This window comes from Falco cherrug, chromosome 8 (genome assembly GCF_023634085.1).
Source record: "Falco cherrug isolate bFalChe1 chromosome 8, bFalChe1.pri, whole genome shotgun sequence".
NCBI classification, from domain to species: Eukaryota; Metazoa; Chordata; class Aves; order Falconiformes; family Falconidae; genus Falco; species Falco cherrug.
In genome coordinates, this window is record NC_073704.1 from 11,642,461 (window position 1) to 11,659,268 (window position 16,808).

Consider the following 16,808-nt stretch of genomic DNA (forward strand, 5'->3'; position numbering starts at 1 on the left):
AGCATCCAGCCACTTGCTGTGCTTCTCGGCCTGTGGGAATGACAGTATGTGGGGCTATTCAATAGGATGGGACCAAAGAACCAAAGCTGTGGGAAAGGGGGACATGGAGTAGGGAGACAGTATGGCAAAAGACCAAGAAACAAATAATACAGAAAGGTAAAGGTAAAAAACTTTAGATGCAGAAGGGAAACCACTCCTGCAAGTCCTATGATAATAAATTCTTTCAGTAGAAAGATGTGCCACAAGGATTAACTTGAGAGAACGCCCAGGTATGGTACAGTGTGGTGAGCAGCTGGTACAACATCATACCTCATTACCCACCAACACTAATGTGAACACCTCACACCTGGTCCTCAGTGTGCTGTTCAGAGCTCACAGTTCTGCTATTAACACAAGAGCTGCTGGAACCCACTTCTTAAGAAGTACAATTAGGCAAAGATGTAAACTTTCAGCCCCTCTGAAAGCAAGAGCAGTAAGGGACAGCTCCAATCAACTTAGGGCAGAAACTACCTTCTGCAGCCCTTCAAAGGCAGCTGTGCCCCTGCAAGAGAAGTAGTACTTGTGCAGGTTGGGAACAATCGAAAGCAAACATTTCACTGATGTGCAGGGACAGCAGGGGATGGCAATCAGCAGGTCTGGCTTCTACACAATACATCCCTCACTCTCCTCACACACACCCCCACACACACTCCAAATAACTCTGGGTGAATCAGTGCCCAGCACCCCTCCACCCTTATCCTACTTCGATGTCAGTTGTCCAGAACAACAACATGCATATTACCACAAATTTTTATGTTGTCTAGCCTAGACAGGCTCCCTTGCAGCATGTAGACGTTGCTACCGCACAAATAGTTTTATAGCAAGGACACTTTGCATCCAGCATCAATGTAAGCTACATGAAAACTTAAGTTCCAATTTCAAGAGCCATTTAAACATTTGTCAGCCTTGCTGCAACTCAGCAGGCTCCAGCTGGCACCTCTCTGCAGGTACTAAAGCTTCCACAAAGCTACTCCACTTCTCCTATATTGACTGAATAAAAAAGGGGAAGCTCTGTTTTAGGACCTAAATGTCTCCAAGCCCAGTAAGAAAAATAACACACACACATATACCCTGGAACATATCAGAACATACTCTAAATACTGATAAAGTTTGAGTTTTGTTGCCCTCAGTGACCTTCCGTCCTAAATTAGCTGCTGAAATCCAAACTGATTTTCTTCTCTGTTTTTTTGGCTTTCAGATGGTTCTGACAGCCCCATTATCATTGCCTTATTTATCTCCTCCTCACATTCTCATCTGGACAAATATTTATTTTTGTTTCTTCTTAATTGTGTATGCAGTTTTCATTACCACCAGAAGGCACTTCAAAAGAATTAACAACAATTTCCGTATTCATTTGACAGACACACTGCTTTGTCTTGCACTATCTTTAGGAAGGGAAAAAAAAGTATTGATTAACAATCATCGACTATTCTTCAGCTTCGCTCCCAGTAACTGTATTACTGTCTCATTTATGATAACATTTATACCCTTAAGCCCAGTTAAGAATTGACTTCGTGGATTATAGCTCCAAGATCAGAATACCAAGAGGCCCAAAGGAAATTATCTCCTTGGAGAAGAAATCTTCTCACAAACTTGAGAAGCACATCCGCACAGTCTTGTCATTCTTAAGTCAAGAACATCAAAATCTACAAATATGTTTATCAGCAGAAGACTATCTATGCAGACACAGTTTGCATTTATCAGTAATACTTCAAAGGATTGCAAGTCTAGCCAATCAGTAGTTCTATAAAGCACCCTTGTAAGAAATCCCCTAATATTTTCAGACTTTTATGCGATATGAGGGAAGAAACTTATCATTCAATCACTTGCAAATACTGATTTTTAAAAAGGTAAAAAATACTTTTGGCTTTGTAGTGGCAGCAATGAGATACTTGGATTTTCAGCCCTTTGAGATGTATTTAACTGTACAAACACAAAATCCCAAAACCAATAAGTGAAACTCATTGGCCATTACTTCCTGCAGGAACCTGACAGTACTAAAAAGGCAGTGAAACAAAGCTACTGTATCTGAACTGAAATCAGTAATTAATAGCAGGAACAAAGCAGCAAACCAGGAACAGCAATACAGAAAATGAACAATTATTTGATGCAAAGGCAATTCATTTAGTATCATGACAATTAATGTTTCGTTTACCATTCACATAAGAACACTTTTACTGCCTACAGTACACTGTTACTGTTTTATCATAATCTAATTACTATCAGTGGAAATAAACTTGTCATCCTGTTACGAAAAGGTCAGTGGTATGGAACAACCTACCAAGTGTGAAAATAAAATGCTATCAGACAATTTTATTTTTTTTTTTAATATACCAAACATGTCATGGAGCCACAGATGAAATGAAGACCTTAACTGAGTCATGTGCTGCATCATAAATACTATAAGGACTTCTGTTCTGAAAAGTTTCTCATTTAAACGACATCAAACACACTCCCACTCTGCCAAGGGGAGCAGCACAGCCCTCAGCACACACCTGCCCAAGCAGGGAGGACAGAGAGAGATTAAGGCAGAGGTCCCACTGCCCAAGCACCTCCCAAACCTCCCAGTTCCTCCTCCCACACAAGCACAGCTCCACACACCACAGCTACTGCCTGGGGCAAGACCCAAATACTACATGTTTAGGAAACACCAACGTACGTGTTTTTAATACCAACGCAAGCAATGTTAGCAGAATAAGAAAGAGACCACACGGGAGAACTAATTAAACATCTCTACCCAGACACAGTTGTTTTGTTTGTTTTCTTGTTGGTTTGGCTGGGTTTGGTTTGCTTCTTCAACTTTTGCCTTTGTGTGTGAAGCATCTATTCAAACACAATTGCAAAAGATGTATGAATCTTTCCTGTGTAGTAGTAACAATAGGACAGCAGAAACAAAAAAACATTTCACTCCCAGAGAATGTACTAATACTGAGAAAAGTAAAGTGGTCCTGGCTGAATTCCAGCAGTTTAAGCCAACAGACCCTTAGCAGTTAAACGACATACCACCTATAGGCAACGTTGCCTGCGAGAAAACAGTTTAGATGTCTTATTCCATCTCCCTTCCTCATTCACCAAGACAGATGGGAAACAAACATTTCCAGAGAATTATCATTGTGATACTTCCCCAAGACAGAGAAGCAATGTGATTTGTTCAGGAAACATGCTATGGCAGATTTTCTAAAACACCACTTTGCCATGCGCGTGAAGCTTTCAGCTCAGGCTGCATGGGATGTGTTGTGATGGAAGGAGGCTCCAAGGTCCAATCTGTTGGGCTGAACCCCACCAAGAGCCTTGTGAACAGGGCCATTTTAACTACAATATCTGCCAGTTTCAGTCTTCAGAAGACATAAATGAACTCAGGGGCACGGACAGCCTTGGCATTATGGTGCCTGATAACGGCCTAACAGACCTATCCCAAACTGCAAAACACAAAAGAAAGTACAGAACAGCATCAGAGAAATAACACAGACTGATGTTGTATAAAATTTTAGGGGTCAGCAAGATTTCTGCTCTGTTAGAGTGATGGACACACAAATATCATGTTCATATGTTCACACGCCACATTCATTTGCTAAGGGATACTGGGCATGGCTCAGGCCTGGCAGAGAGCCCAAGCGCAGTAATGCACTGGAACGAAGAGGTCATTGTGAAAGCCATAAATCTTAATATTCTGACATTAACCACAAATGAAAAGTGCTGTTTATCTCAAGCTTTTTTAATGAGCTTCTGAAAGACATTTTCAACCTTTAAAGAAAGGAATTTTGTAATCCTCAAGCATTTCCATAGCAGATTCCCAAGCAGGTTGCTGAGACACAAACCAGAAGCTGGTGTTGCTCCTCTGTTTCTCTCCCAGGCTCATGCACTTTTCATGTCCTACCTCACAGAAGTCAGCCTTAACCGGGCAGAAGAGATTTAACCTTGGCACAAGCTACAACAGTCAGCAGCTTGATCTTGATAAAAATTTTTGCCAACTGAAGACTAGCCAGAGGAGGAAGAAAAAAAAAAAAAAGTAACCTACAAGCAGCAGATAATGTTCTGCTGCTGCGAGACAATACCTGCAGTGCAGGAACAGCTATTTTGGTCATGAATTGCATGTGGACCCCGTGGCTGCTCAGCAGCTGAACTGTGAAGTGTCAAAAATAAAACCTGCTTCTTCCTATCTTTGCTCATATCTTCTGTTGACCTATTTGGGCCTCTGTGCCCTCCCTCTTCAGCAACAACAGTACAGCTCTTTCCCTGACACCTAAAATTGACTCTTTGGTGGGCCAAGAACATCACATAGAGGAGTCCCTTTTAACAAGCAGATACAGCATACAAAGACAGGAAAGGAAAAAACCTATTCTGTTTCAGATAGCTACTCTGCTAGTTTTGCACATCCACCGATGTACCCTCACTGTTCTTCGCAACTCCACCCACAGGTAAATAGTATTACTCAACAACCTCCAGCAAACTCCCCAAAGCAGAATGGTAGCAGAGAGTGAGCTAGGATGGAGGGAGGGCCCACACATCTGCTTTACTTTCTCTGTTGCGCTCAAAGTCAATGCTAGAACCTCAAACTGATGGTTGCACAAGTCACACCAGAACTGATGACCCTCAGCGCATCAGATCTTCATCATCAGTTTCCATTCAAGAAGAGGCCACGGTCTTCAAGCAGAACTAGAATCATAAAATGACACAGGTTGGAAGGGCCTCTGGGTGTCTCTAGTCCAAGCACCTGTCCCAAGCAGGTCACCCAGACTTCACTGAGTTGAGCTTTAAAATACCTCCAGGACTGAAGAGTCTACAACTCCTCGCAGTCTCCATTCCAGTGTTTGACCACCTTTGTGGTACAAAAGTTTTTCCTCTATCTACCTGGAATTTCCCCTGTTGCAACTTGTATCCTTTGCCCTGGCCCCTTCATTGCACACTTCTGAGAAGAGTCCAGCAACATCTTTTCTACACCCTCCTCACCCATAAGGTAGCTAGAGGCAGCACTGAGATACCCTCACAGCCTCCCCTCTTCCAGATGGAAGAAAAATATTTTTCTGTCTGTCCTCATACCTCATTGTCCTCTTAATCACCCCAGTGGCCCTCCACTGGACTCATTCCAGTACATATCAATGTTGTTCTTACACTGGGAAACCTCAAATTGGACATAATATTCCAGATGTGAGCTCTGACACTCAGCTGTTACTCTAGAGATCACCTGCCTGAAGGGCGGGCTGTAGTATGTATCAGCTAAAAACAATGCACTTGGTGTGCACTGAGACATGACAGCACTACAGTTTTGCTTTTCACAGAAACTGCAATATGGAGCTCCCATAGACAGACAAAAGATGCTCACCTGAAATTCTGATTTACTTTCTGTCAAATCTTTGTTCTTAACTCACTTTGTAGCAAGACCTCTGCTCCCATCGTGACATGTTTTGGAGATTCCACTGTGTTTGCTCTGTCATGAAAGCTCACCTGCATACACCCTGATGCAGTGTATTTTATTATTTATTTATTATCCAGTTTAGAACCAAATCTCACTGCAGACATGAACTACGCAATTGCTGCTAGCAAGCCTCTAGTCTACTGCATACGGGTGAGTCAAGTTTAAGTCTGCAGAGAAGGCCTAGTAACACAAGAGGGTACAAACTACAGCACATCTTTCTAACCTGCCAGCAAGATGTTACATGACCCATCCATTTGCAATATGTATATTTGCAAATATGCATTTGGTTTATCTCAGCAGAGAATGTCCTCAACTGTCACCTGACACATGTAACCCTGGCTAGCCAGTGCAAGGCCCGGGAAGTGTCCTGTCTACCATACAGGTGAACGCATCTTTCAACAATTCCTGGTTGGACCAACCCAAATTGTTTTCAATTCAACCACTCACGCATACCAGTTTTCCCAAGTCTTTTAATCTCCCTACCCAAATTGCCACAAAACTGAAGAGGGTACCAAGTATTAGCTGAGGTGTCAGCCTGCAAGTGCTGCTAGTGGCTCCGACTGCAAGCAGTTCCAAAGGCTGAAATGCAAATACTTGCTCTAAATGGAGAGATGGACTTAAATTACAAGAAAGTTTTTTTAAAAAAATTAAACTCAAAGCTGACCTTCCTATACTGCCTACAAAACAAAATGCATAGGAAGCTCTCCAGTCACTACTCCCCAGGAATCATTAACACTGTCTCCTACTTGAGGTTGCTGCCCTGAATCCAGTCATGCACACAAATCTGTTAAACCACAGTAGGTTAGCACAGAGTTACCACCACACAATAACTCAGTTCATCAAACTGGGAGAAGGAGCCTGCAAACACAGGTAGTTCAGACAGGAATGGGCATCAGTGGCTGAAGCATTAACCTCTACGACAAGCACAGGTGCTCTAAGAGAGCAATCAAGAAAATATTATTTTGGATAGTACCACAGCATTGCCTATCTACACTACTCTTCCCCAGGCCTCACTTGGCTGCTCCACCCAACCCCTGCGCAAATGGCCTATATGAAATTACTTGATGGTGCAATCCAGCTGCTCATGGACAGAAATCCAGGCCACAAGATCCATTACCCAGGCAGCTGGCTTTTTCAGTGACAGCATCAGCAAAGAGCCCAGGGACTGAATGGTCATACGTCAAATGGAAGTGGATGGATGGCTCACCCTCCAGTAATTTATTCAGTTATCGATGGAAAAATATTAGTGCATGAATTCATTAGATGTTATTTCTCCATCTTTGAGGCTAGATGAATAACAAAAACAATGATTCACAAATGGCTTATTACAGAAAGAGCAAAACAAACACTAAGATCTGGTTTTAAAGAGGACTGTTGTTTCAGCAACTCCACCTCAAAGCACCAGGGCAGAATCTCCAGGCCTGCCTCTGCACAGGACGGTATCTCAGATGTTGCACTCAAGCTGCACATTTGCTATTCCTGTTCCTCTGTGCTTCCAGAACTATTCCATCCAGCTTCCAAAACTGTACAAAAATTAATTTTCAAAACAGAAACACATTAATTAACTCTTCATATTAAAGGAATTTATCTATTTTTCCTTCAGCAAACTGCACTCAATATGCCTGTCACTATTGCTAGATTACAAACTACTTGAAGGGGGAATTATTGCAAAGCAGGCTGGAATGACTTCCTGGTGATCACATAGGTTTTGTGCAAGGCATTGGTCCTCCTCAAAGACAAGAAGAAGGGGAAATGGAAAGCAAACCCATATGCAGAGCTGCAGTGGAGGCACGGCTTCCCAGAGCAAACCATTCCTTTTCAAAGGACCCCAGTGGAGCTAGAATGGCTTTCTACAGCATGTGCTGCAGAATCAGGATCTACATCCATAGATGTGCATCCGCATGGGAACTGTCACAGCATGCTTGCATGACTAAGAAGCCAGCTCCCACTAGAAGCACATGGCATGCAGGGACACAACCTTAAACACAACTGTGTCTCTAGAGGGGCAGATAGGTGCCCAGGCACCTCACTTCCCAGCACTTCCAGTAAGAGTTAGCTGTGGACAGCGTTTGCAACTACAGGAAGGTTAAGCACACTTTAAAACAAACAAACAAACAACAACAACACAACCAACCAGCTGGAAATCACCAATGCATTTTAAAAAGCTCTACCCAAACCAGCAAGTTTTGACGTGGCAACAGCAAAACTGCATTATTCCTTTTGAGATGGTAGTTCTCACCATGCAGATCCAACCCCAGATGATATACTGCTAAGAATTTTTTTTTAATCTGAGTATCTAAATATATCAGTAATTTTTTTTTTTATGATGTGGTTAAAGAAATCTACTCAGAAGAACACATCTGAAGCCAACTTCCAATAGCAATTTTTTTTTTTTTAGTTGTTGAGTTATTATCCTGTAATCCCTAAGGATACTGAAAGTCCTGAGATAGAAACACAGCCTTAACTACAGAAAAACTATATTCTGCTATCTGAGCACATGCAGTTCATTTTTTGGTTGACATCAGATGTTGAAGTAGTTACAAGTCTCAATTTCCTAAAGTTGCCTATCCTTCTTTGTCAGAAAAATACTTGCCTGCAAGAACAAAACACAAAATTCCTGTGACAGGTGGTCTTCACCATTATAACTACCTGATCCAGGAGACAAGCCTGGGCTTTTCTATTTTTAGACACATCTATTAAACAGAACTGCCTCCTTTTTGAGCAGCAAAACCTATTGCTACAGAATGTTTTCCTTCATGATGATGACAGGGATGAGAAATGGGGGAGAAAAAAGAAAAGGAGTAGTTGCAAGCTTATTAAATAATCTGAACACAAAACAAATGCACTGAAGAAAAATTTAATGAGCGTTAGGGAAAGTAAATTGAGTGACAAGTTCACATATTGTCTCCCTCTATTAAAATAAAAACTTAACTGTGACCACTAAAGCTTTTTGCCTCATTCCATCTCATGAGCTGAAATACTGACACACTTTTTGAGAAGAAATACTGTCACCATACTCAAGACCTAAAGGCCTTTATCTCCTTTGGTCGTACACTGCATGGAGGGAATTAGACCATCACCATCAACAGTACCTCCACCAAGGCCCAGGTAGTCTGCTTCCCCTCCAAGAGTTACCCTCAAGTCCTCTGGGACAACTCAGAGCCAGTTGGAGACATAAGGTCTTCAGCCAGGTGGCACCAAGAAGCCTGAATGCCCACCCCACACAGCTCTGTGGGGTCACCCACCCAGACACTGAGCTGCTCAGAAGGGAAATATTGTACTTTAACATACGAAAGAACACATTATGCGCACAGCTCCCAGGAGCTGCTGGTAATTTAATGGGACCAGGTACAAAGAAATTCAGGATTTGTGTGCATCTGAATTCCCACTGCATTTCACTCCTTAAATCCTTTTGCAAATGCCAACCTTACAAGCTTTGGCCGCTGCAACCATACCTGAAAGCATGTGGAAGGCAACAGATGAATTCACAGGGGAAACAAACATTTGTACTCATTTCCTTTGAGGACCTAGATTTTTCAGGCTAACAGGGAAGACACTATGCCCAAAAGCCCTTCTACAATCCAAACTCTACAAGCTGTAGTCAACACTGCAGATCCAATAGATTGGGAGAGATATCACTATCACAAAACAGAATAGAAATTTTTGTTTTGGAGGAAAAGTAACATAACAAAAATATCTCTTGCAGCATTAATCATAGTGGGAAGAACAAAGAGGAGCATGTTAGAAACTGGGAGCAAACTACATTATCTACAAGGCACCATGTCAGTACAGTTATTCTGACCCATGTGCATTTTTGTGTCATGTTAAGTCATCATTTACTGGGACTTCTGGGAAAGAATTTGAAGCTAATTTTTTTTTTTTTCTTCCCTCCATAGCAAGTGCTGAGGTGGTTTGGTTTTGGGCCTACCTGCCCCACCAGCACTCAGTGGTAAGTCCTTACATGACACTACATCATAGACCGTAGACAAAGAAACACACAAAAGGAGCACAGTACTATCAGAAGGAAGCTCGGAGTCCCAGCTGTACCTCGGTTCCAATTAGCCGCTTCATGAACTTTTCTCACAAGAGAATGTCTTCTGAAAAAAATAAATACATGCTCTGATTAAGTAAATTGTGAGGAGTTAATTTGCAATTCCAGAATCCCCAAGGGACTCCAAGACCAATCTCTCTGGTGTTTCATCTACAGTAATTTAATAGTTTACATTGTAAGACCTATGGCCTGCGATGGAGATACCAGGACAAATCTTGAGTGCATTATACGCCCTAGTCCCACTGATTCAAAGGCACTACTAGGCCAATTAAAGCAAACAAGATTTAGCAGTCCGCTGCCTGCCTCAACAATTAGTACAGCAAGCTGTTTTCCCTGCTAGGATCAACACCTCCACAGCTACTACCGGCAAGCATGTTCAGGTGAGGCATGTAAGAAGATACCAAACCAAATGTGTTCCTCCATTCACATTCCACTCTGCTAAAGTCACTATGCAATTTAATTCCCCACTCCCACAAACAGAGACATGCATCATAAGCAAGACACTTCCAGAGTCATACATCCAGACCATTCTGAGCTATGCTAAACACTGTGTCCTCCACTCCATTTGGGGCTAAAGTTTTTAATTTGTTTTCTTCCCACATCCCCTTCCTTGGCTTGCCAGGAGCCGAGTTGGTCATTATTATTTCAAGTAATGCTGCTCCAGCCCTGAAGCATCTCAGAGCTTTGGAACAGCAAAGCACTCTTTTTACGTAGAGTGTGCTTGATGACAAGATTAATAAAAACTATACAGCATCTTTAAAGGGCCATCTTCAGTGTATCAAAAGCACAAGTTCTCAATGATGGATAAAAGAAGCACAAACCAAACAGTGTGAAGAATCTAGGTGGTTCTAAGCCTCTTCTGCTATGAGTCAATCAAACTGAACAGCCTCTAAAGAGTCTCCATTTCCAGGCCACACTGTGTACTCTCAAATAATCAAAAAGTGACTCTCCGTGCTGTTTTAAGGAGCTCACAATGACCTGAACACTATTTACACAAGTGTCTTAATTCATTTTCTATACGTAGAAAGTCTGAATGAAAAGCATCTTCTTTACATTTGGTTATATAAATAAAAGACTATATTGGGCTGATCAATATACTGTTGTAAAGCAAACAATTTGTGTAAATTGGTGACAAGCATCCCTCCCATGCTGCACAGCACAGAGGGTGTAATTGTATGTGTGAAAATTTACTTCTCTCTAATCACTAAGAGAAATGAAGTTTTATGAGGGATGAGTTTAGCCAAACAATCCTCCCTCTATGAAAAAGTAGCATAATTGCTAAAAAGTTTTGAGATTCTTTCCGAAGGAAAATGACGGATGTTTGTGCTAATTTTCAGGTTTTGCAACCTACACTTCATCAGATGTAAGACAAAAAATACTCAGTTTACAGATGAAAGGATGCAACTTCAATGCTTTGATGCAGAATACCTGAACACTCTTTTCAGAGCAACTGTGAGTATGAGTAATTCTGCTGGAAATTATGAGGAGGTGATAAATGACTCGTAGAGTTCTCCAACTGGTTTTCTATGCATATGCTCCAGTTGATAAAACACAACTTACGTAACTAGGACAAGACAATTGAGCAGGGAAGACAGCACAGGAAATGCCATTTCTGCCGTTAGCCAAAATGCTCATGTGGCATTTACATTCTCAGAGAATCATCGGGAAAGTTTGTTCCTTTTTTCTTCCTTGAGAACAGAAGCACAAGTGTTTATAAGAATCAAAAACACCTCCTTTCTTCTCCACCCACATGGACTTGGCAGCATGTCCCAGTAGTTTGTGATGTCAGCTTTGAAAAACCTGCATTACGTTGCTTCGGGGCCTCTGAGAAAATAAAAACAATTAAACTACACACTGATTTAAGACCTGCCCTTTTCTCCTCTGTGTGCCCTGCATTCAAAGAGAGACTTGTTGGTTCTCCTAATAAGTCTGGCCCCAGTTCAGCTGCTGATTGGAGTTGGCTCATGGGATTGATGTTTGTGATATGGACTGATGAACATTTATGAATCGGAAGGTCTGTATGATTACCTGGGCAGTGCGTGATGCTATCAGCAGCACTACTGTAAAGAGTGTCAGGGCTTTAAGAACCCACACCAAAAGTAATATTCTTGAGCTCAAAACCATGAAGGAAACAACAAAATCACCTGAAGATCCTTGCAGGACAGAGGAACTGTGAAGTGCCATTTCCCACAAAAGAAGGCACTCTCCTGCCTACCCACACTAGTTAGAGAGGCTGGGTGGAGGAGGCAGCTGTCATTTCCATCGCCATTCACTAGCAACTGTCAGTTCAACCAACCAGCCAAACACAAACACACACCTCAGAAGTAACACAGGAGTTCAGGACCAGGGGAGCAGGAATGCAGACAAAATGCTCAGTTCAAGCATGCCTTTACTCCCTGGATCCGTTAGCATCAACATGGGTCTCCCTGCATATTTAGGAGCATCCCTCATCTTAGTGCACCATAATGCAAACCAAGTCTGCAGGGGCAGATTGAAACCCACCTGTTCGTTAATACACCCAAAATTCTCAAATTTATACCCACAGACTCTAACATAGGCTGTTCTGAGCAAAGGAGGAATTTTGCCCCAAAGGCTTGAAAGGTCTAAAGACAGTGCCACAGCAGGGTGTGCACTGTTCAAAGGGCAGCAAAGGGAATAATCATGCCGGTAAGCACATAATCACGCTTTAGGTGCTAATCCTGCAACATAGCCTACAAGCACAGACTCCTCTTTATCCCTAATGAAGAGGCTGGGAGCTCACATGTATGCATTGATGCCAGAGATACCTGGGTTTTGATGGAGGACTAGGGACTCAATCACAACTGGAAAACACACCCAAAACCAGGTTTGGGCCCAGACTGTAAAATGCCAAACAAACTCTGATACAATAACTAAAAATTAACTAATGGCCAACAAGAAATTCAGGCACAGATGTCACTTATACCTGAACAGTAAACCCTGTTCAGTGGCATTTAAGCAGGTGACCTTCCACTGACACATCAAGATTTATAAAGCCTGCTAGCTATTTTACTGGAAAATATCACACTCATAACAAGGTTTCCAGAGATTACAGTATGAGTAAAACTATTAAGTCCACAGAATACCATATAAAGAAAAAGTAAATAGAAATGTCAGTTACCTTTGAAATAATGTTGTTAGATCTGACCCAGCACAAACCACGCTCTCTCCCTACTACTTCAGTGGAGTACAGAGAAGAAACATGAATGGTCACCTTTGTGCATGGATATGAACATACTTATGTTTTTACACGAATTTGCCTGCTTGTGTTCATGGCCCAAACGGGTGGGACACCTCCCTCCTCCTCCTCCTCAGAAGTCATGATGCAAGTTACATGCAATAACTGGCAAGCGACACTGAAGGATCTGTACTTTCTCCCTTTGAAGACAGATGTTGTAGAGCTGACAGTCCATTGATTTTGTTACACACTGCCCTCAGTCCCCAAGGAATCCCTTCATAAATCCCTATACATCAGCAATTAAGCCACAATCTTTAGCAAGGTCTATATGCTGCTCTCTTGTAGGACAGTCAAGAAAATTACAGCAAATTTACTCTTTCTGATAGAAGTAATGAATAAAAACAAAGAAAAAAGCTCTGCAAATCACTAACAATCTCATCCAAGTTATTACCATCCTTCCCACAGACTTTGTAGAAAATAAACCAAAGCCATAGGCTTGTTATAAAGCTGTAGTAACCATATCAAATGAAAATAAAATATCCTTTAATTCTTCTGAGGATTCTGGGTAAAGAATGTCTCAGTAGGAGTCAAACATTATATTAGTGATGATTATGGGTTCTCCCACAACATACTATCTGCCTTCTAAAACTCTTTCAATGGAAGATGCTAATTAACAATGCATGGTTCTTTTCACTGAATCAAACAGGATCTACATCATGTATCACTTTTCCATCCTTTACTCCTGCTCTCCGGTTGGATTCACACTGAAACTTCAGGCCTGATCTGCTATCCAGGGCCACTGGTAAAGTCCTCCATGACAGCCACCTTCCTTAAGGACAATAAAACTGTCAATCAAGAAGCTAAGACTCACAACTGAAGCCGACATCAGCCTCTCAACAACCAGCTTAAACTGCGTAACTTCTCCCACTTGCAATGGGAAACAGATCACAGAACTTTCCCCCTCACAGAGCAATGAACAAAAACTATTTCTTCTCTTTGAGGTCTGAGTTGCAATTTGTACAACCAAAAATGCTACCAAGTCACTGAGTGAAGACGACAAGGGGCGAACTTATCAATATACACTGTAGAAGCCATCCACACATCAGCATGGCAAGGAGGGCAAATCAGGAAATGAGTAAGATTATTTAATAGCTCTTTTCTCATCAGTTGATTATAAAGATGGTTATGAGATGAATGTTCATATTTCAACACACATGCACAGTTTATTCTGTCATTCTTCATATTCTAGCGTTTTCCATGGAGCTGACAGAGATTACATATACATTATTACACATCATGTTTGACAGACTATACAAGGATGATCTCTATAACAATTTATTTCCTTTGGTGCAGTACTACATTATTCTTATTGCAGAAGTCATTACTGTCATAGGAAAAGTTTCCCATTTACAGTCCTTCTGTATGTGGAGGAGCTATTGCTCTAGCGTGCAAGTGTAGTAGTCATTCATGTGCATTAGTACAAAACTGACTGAAGCAGCACTGATGGCAGGTAAAACATATTTCACTAGGAAACTGTCCAGGTGACAACTCTCATGTATTGACAGTAATGGCCCTATTGTTGTCACTAATTCTATTTAACACGGTCCAAGTGTTAGATTCCCGTAGTATTTGTAGAAGTTCCTTTCAGCTCAGTGGAGTAATATATGTGCACACAAATGTATGCACATTTATAAGTATTTTTAAAAGTAAGGATGTACAATGGAAAGTTTACTGAAAATTACTGAAAGGCACCTATGCTGATCAGTATGGAGAAGCCTTGGGGAACTTCACAAGGATGCAACTCAATTCTGTTAAAAAATCTGATATCCTCAGCACTTTGGGGGGAAAGAAGTAGATATTCTTCCTGAAGAATTTTTGGTAACTAACAGATGGCATTATGAAACAGGGATAATTCTCTAGTAAAGGACAGAAGTTGGTTTAAAAATTTCACAGAAATGCAGCAATTCTCTATAAAATTCTGTCAGATTCAAGATTAGGCTCTTGTGGAAAGTCATCTCTATTCCAATCTCTTCCCGAAACAAAAAAGAAACAAAAAAGAAACAAAAAAGAAACAAAAAAGAAACAAAAAAGAAACAAAAAAGAAACAAAAAAGAAACAAAAAAGAAACAAAAAAGAAACAAAAAAGAAACAAAAAAGAAACAAAAAAGAAACAAAAAAGAAACAAAAAAGAAACAAAAAAGAAACAAAAAAGAAACAAAAAAGAAACAAAAAAGAAACAAAAAAGAAACAAAAAAGAAACAAAAAAGAAACAAAAAAGAAACAAAAAAGAAACAAAAAAGAAACAAAAAAGAAACAAAAAAGAAACAAAAAAGAAACAAAAAAGAAACAAAAAAGAAACAAAAAAGAAACAAAAAAGAAACAAAAAAGAAACAAAAAAGAAACAAAAAAGAAACAAAAAAGAAACAAAAAAGAAACCCTGAGTCATAGCTCATGATTCATGAATACAGGATTTAAAGTAAACTGTCATATGACTCCTGGAGATCACAGAAAGTATCAAAGACATTTGCTTAGAATAAATGACAGCATTAGCCCAGCCAGGCATTTTCCAGTATCTCAAACGACATTTTATAAAGATGTACTTTTCCAACTGACATACAGCATAGTTTCACCAGTTGTCACCATAAAAATCTAAATGACAAAACCAAAACTGAGCTACAGCTTTTTCAGTATGGAAAAAGGAAAATGAACATCTGCTCTGTTTTCTGCCTCACTAGTTTGCGGGTTTTTCATCTGTTAAGCTAGACAATGTGAAAAACAATATTTTAAAGCACTGTTCTAACATTATTCATGTCTCTGAGCCATCAAATTTAAACATCAACGGACAGGACCATGATTAAATCCAACACCCCACCACTTCATAACACCGTTAAAAAGCCAGGCTGAAAGGGGTCTTTTTCTGGTTTGAAACTGTAGGCCAGCCTTAGCAATAAAACTCAAGACCATTTAAGATCTCTTCAGACCATTAATGTCTATCAAACTTACCCCAATAAGGCAAAGTACTTCATCACATTCCCCAAGCAAAGTAATATAAACAATAATTACTACTATTAAGTGGGTATAAGTTTGGAGTCTTGAAACTATTCTGTCCCCTACACAATTACACCACAAGTCTTCCAGGGAATAAAGAAATAAAGAAAAAAGCTAAACACCTACGAGGCAAATATGCCAGAGTTGTCAGACACACACACACACAGAGCTCTAAGCACCTTTACACAGACATACAACATTCTCAACAGCTGATTTGGTGTGAAAGCAGGTGCCAAAACCCCAACAGAGAACAACAAACACCACAGCCGCCCAGCTTCCAGCTGGGAATAAGTCCCAGCTTGCTTCTCCAGGCCCATTCCAACCAAAACTTAGCTCCAGCTCTCTCTTACTGCTTCATACATGCTCAGGCCTCCAGCAAGTTCCACACGTTGTTACAACTAACTCAAACTCCCCAACAAAAATGAGGTTATTGTGCCTGGGTTTCTGCTTTCAATGTTTCTGCAAAATATGCTGCTTTCAAGGACTAACGCAAGTCCAGCAGAGCCAAAATAAAGATTCCAACCAAAGGCAAGTCCCCTCACAGCCCAGTTCACAGAGGTCTTCAGCACTTTAGCAGGCCCATGGCAGCCCCCGCTAAGATGAGGCACCCCAAGAGCTCTCCATCCCAACTCGGCAAAATACCATGCAAGATTGCAACAGGATCCACACCAGCACCTTCTGCTCGTTACTAAAGCAGTAATTCCGTACATTCAGAGCTACAAGTCTTCATCAGGTTTGTAAACTACAGCAGCATGACTGGCGGGGTAAAAGAACTTGGGCTCTGTTCTTTGTCACAACTTCCTCAAGCTGGAGAGCACCAACACAGCTTGAATCATCCACTCCTCAAACACGTCTTCACTGAAAAAAACTGCACACTCCCAAAACCAGAAGCTGCCTGTACCAGACATTGTCTAAAGGAAGTACCCTAATTATGCCTATTTTCGGATTTACATTTTAATTTCAGCTTCAAGACAGCTGGGCTCCTCTCAGGGGAAAACTAACAGCAGCACAGTAAATCCTTCAGGCACGTTCCCCTTGCTCTTCTTGCCAAGTTGCTG

The 16,808-nt window shown here is 41.1% G+C and overlaps 1 protein-coding gene across 33 annotated transcripts in view; it reads right to left on the minus strand.

Annotated features, from left to right (window-relative positions):
• The window catches only part of MAP2 (microtubule associated protein 2), a 235,163-nt gene that overhangs the window by 204,463 nt on the left and 13,892 nt on the right, over positions 1-16,808 (minus strand). Inside the window, exon 2 of one of the 33 annotated variants that reach the window (XM_055718901.1) lies at positions 9,503-9,552. The exons of the other annotated variants lie outside the window; for them this stretch is intronic. The gene's annotated coding sequence lies outside the window, so the exon portion shown is untranslated. The remainder of the gene's footprint in view (positions 1-9,502; positions 9,553-16,808) is intronic. 33 annotated transcript variants of the gene reach the window in all.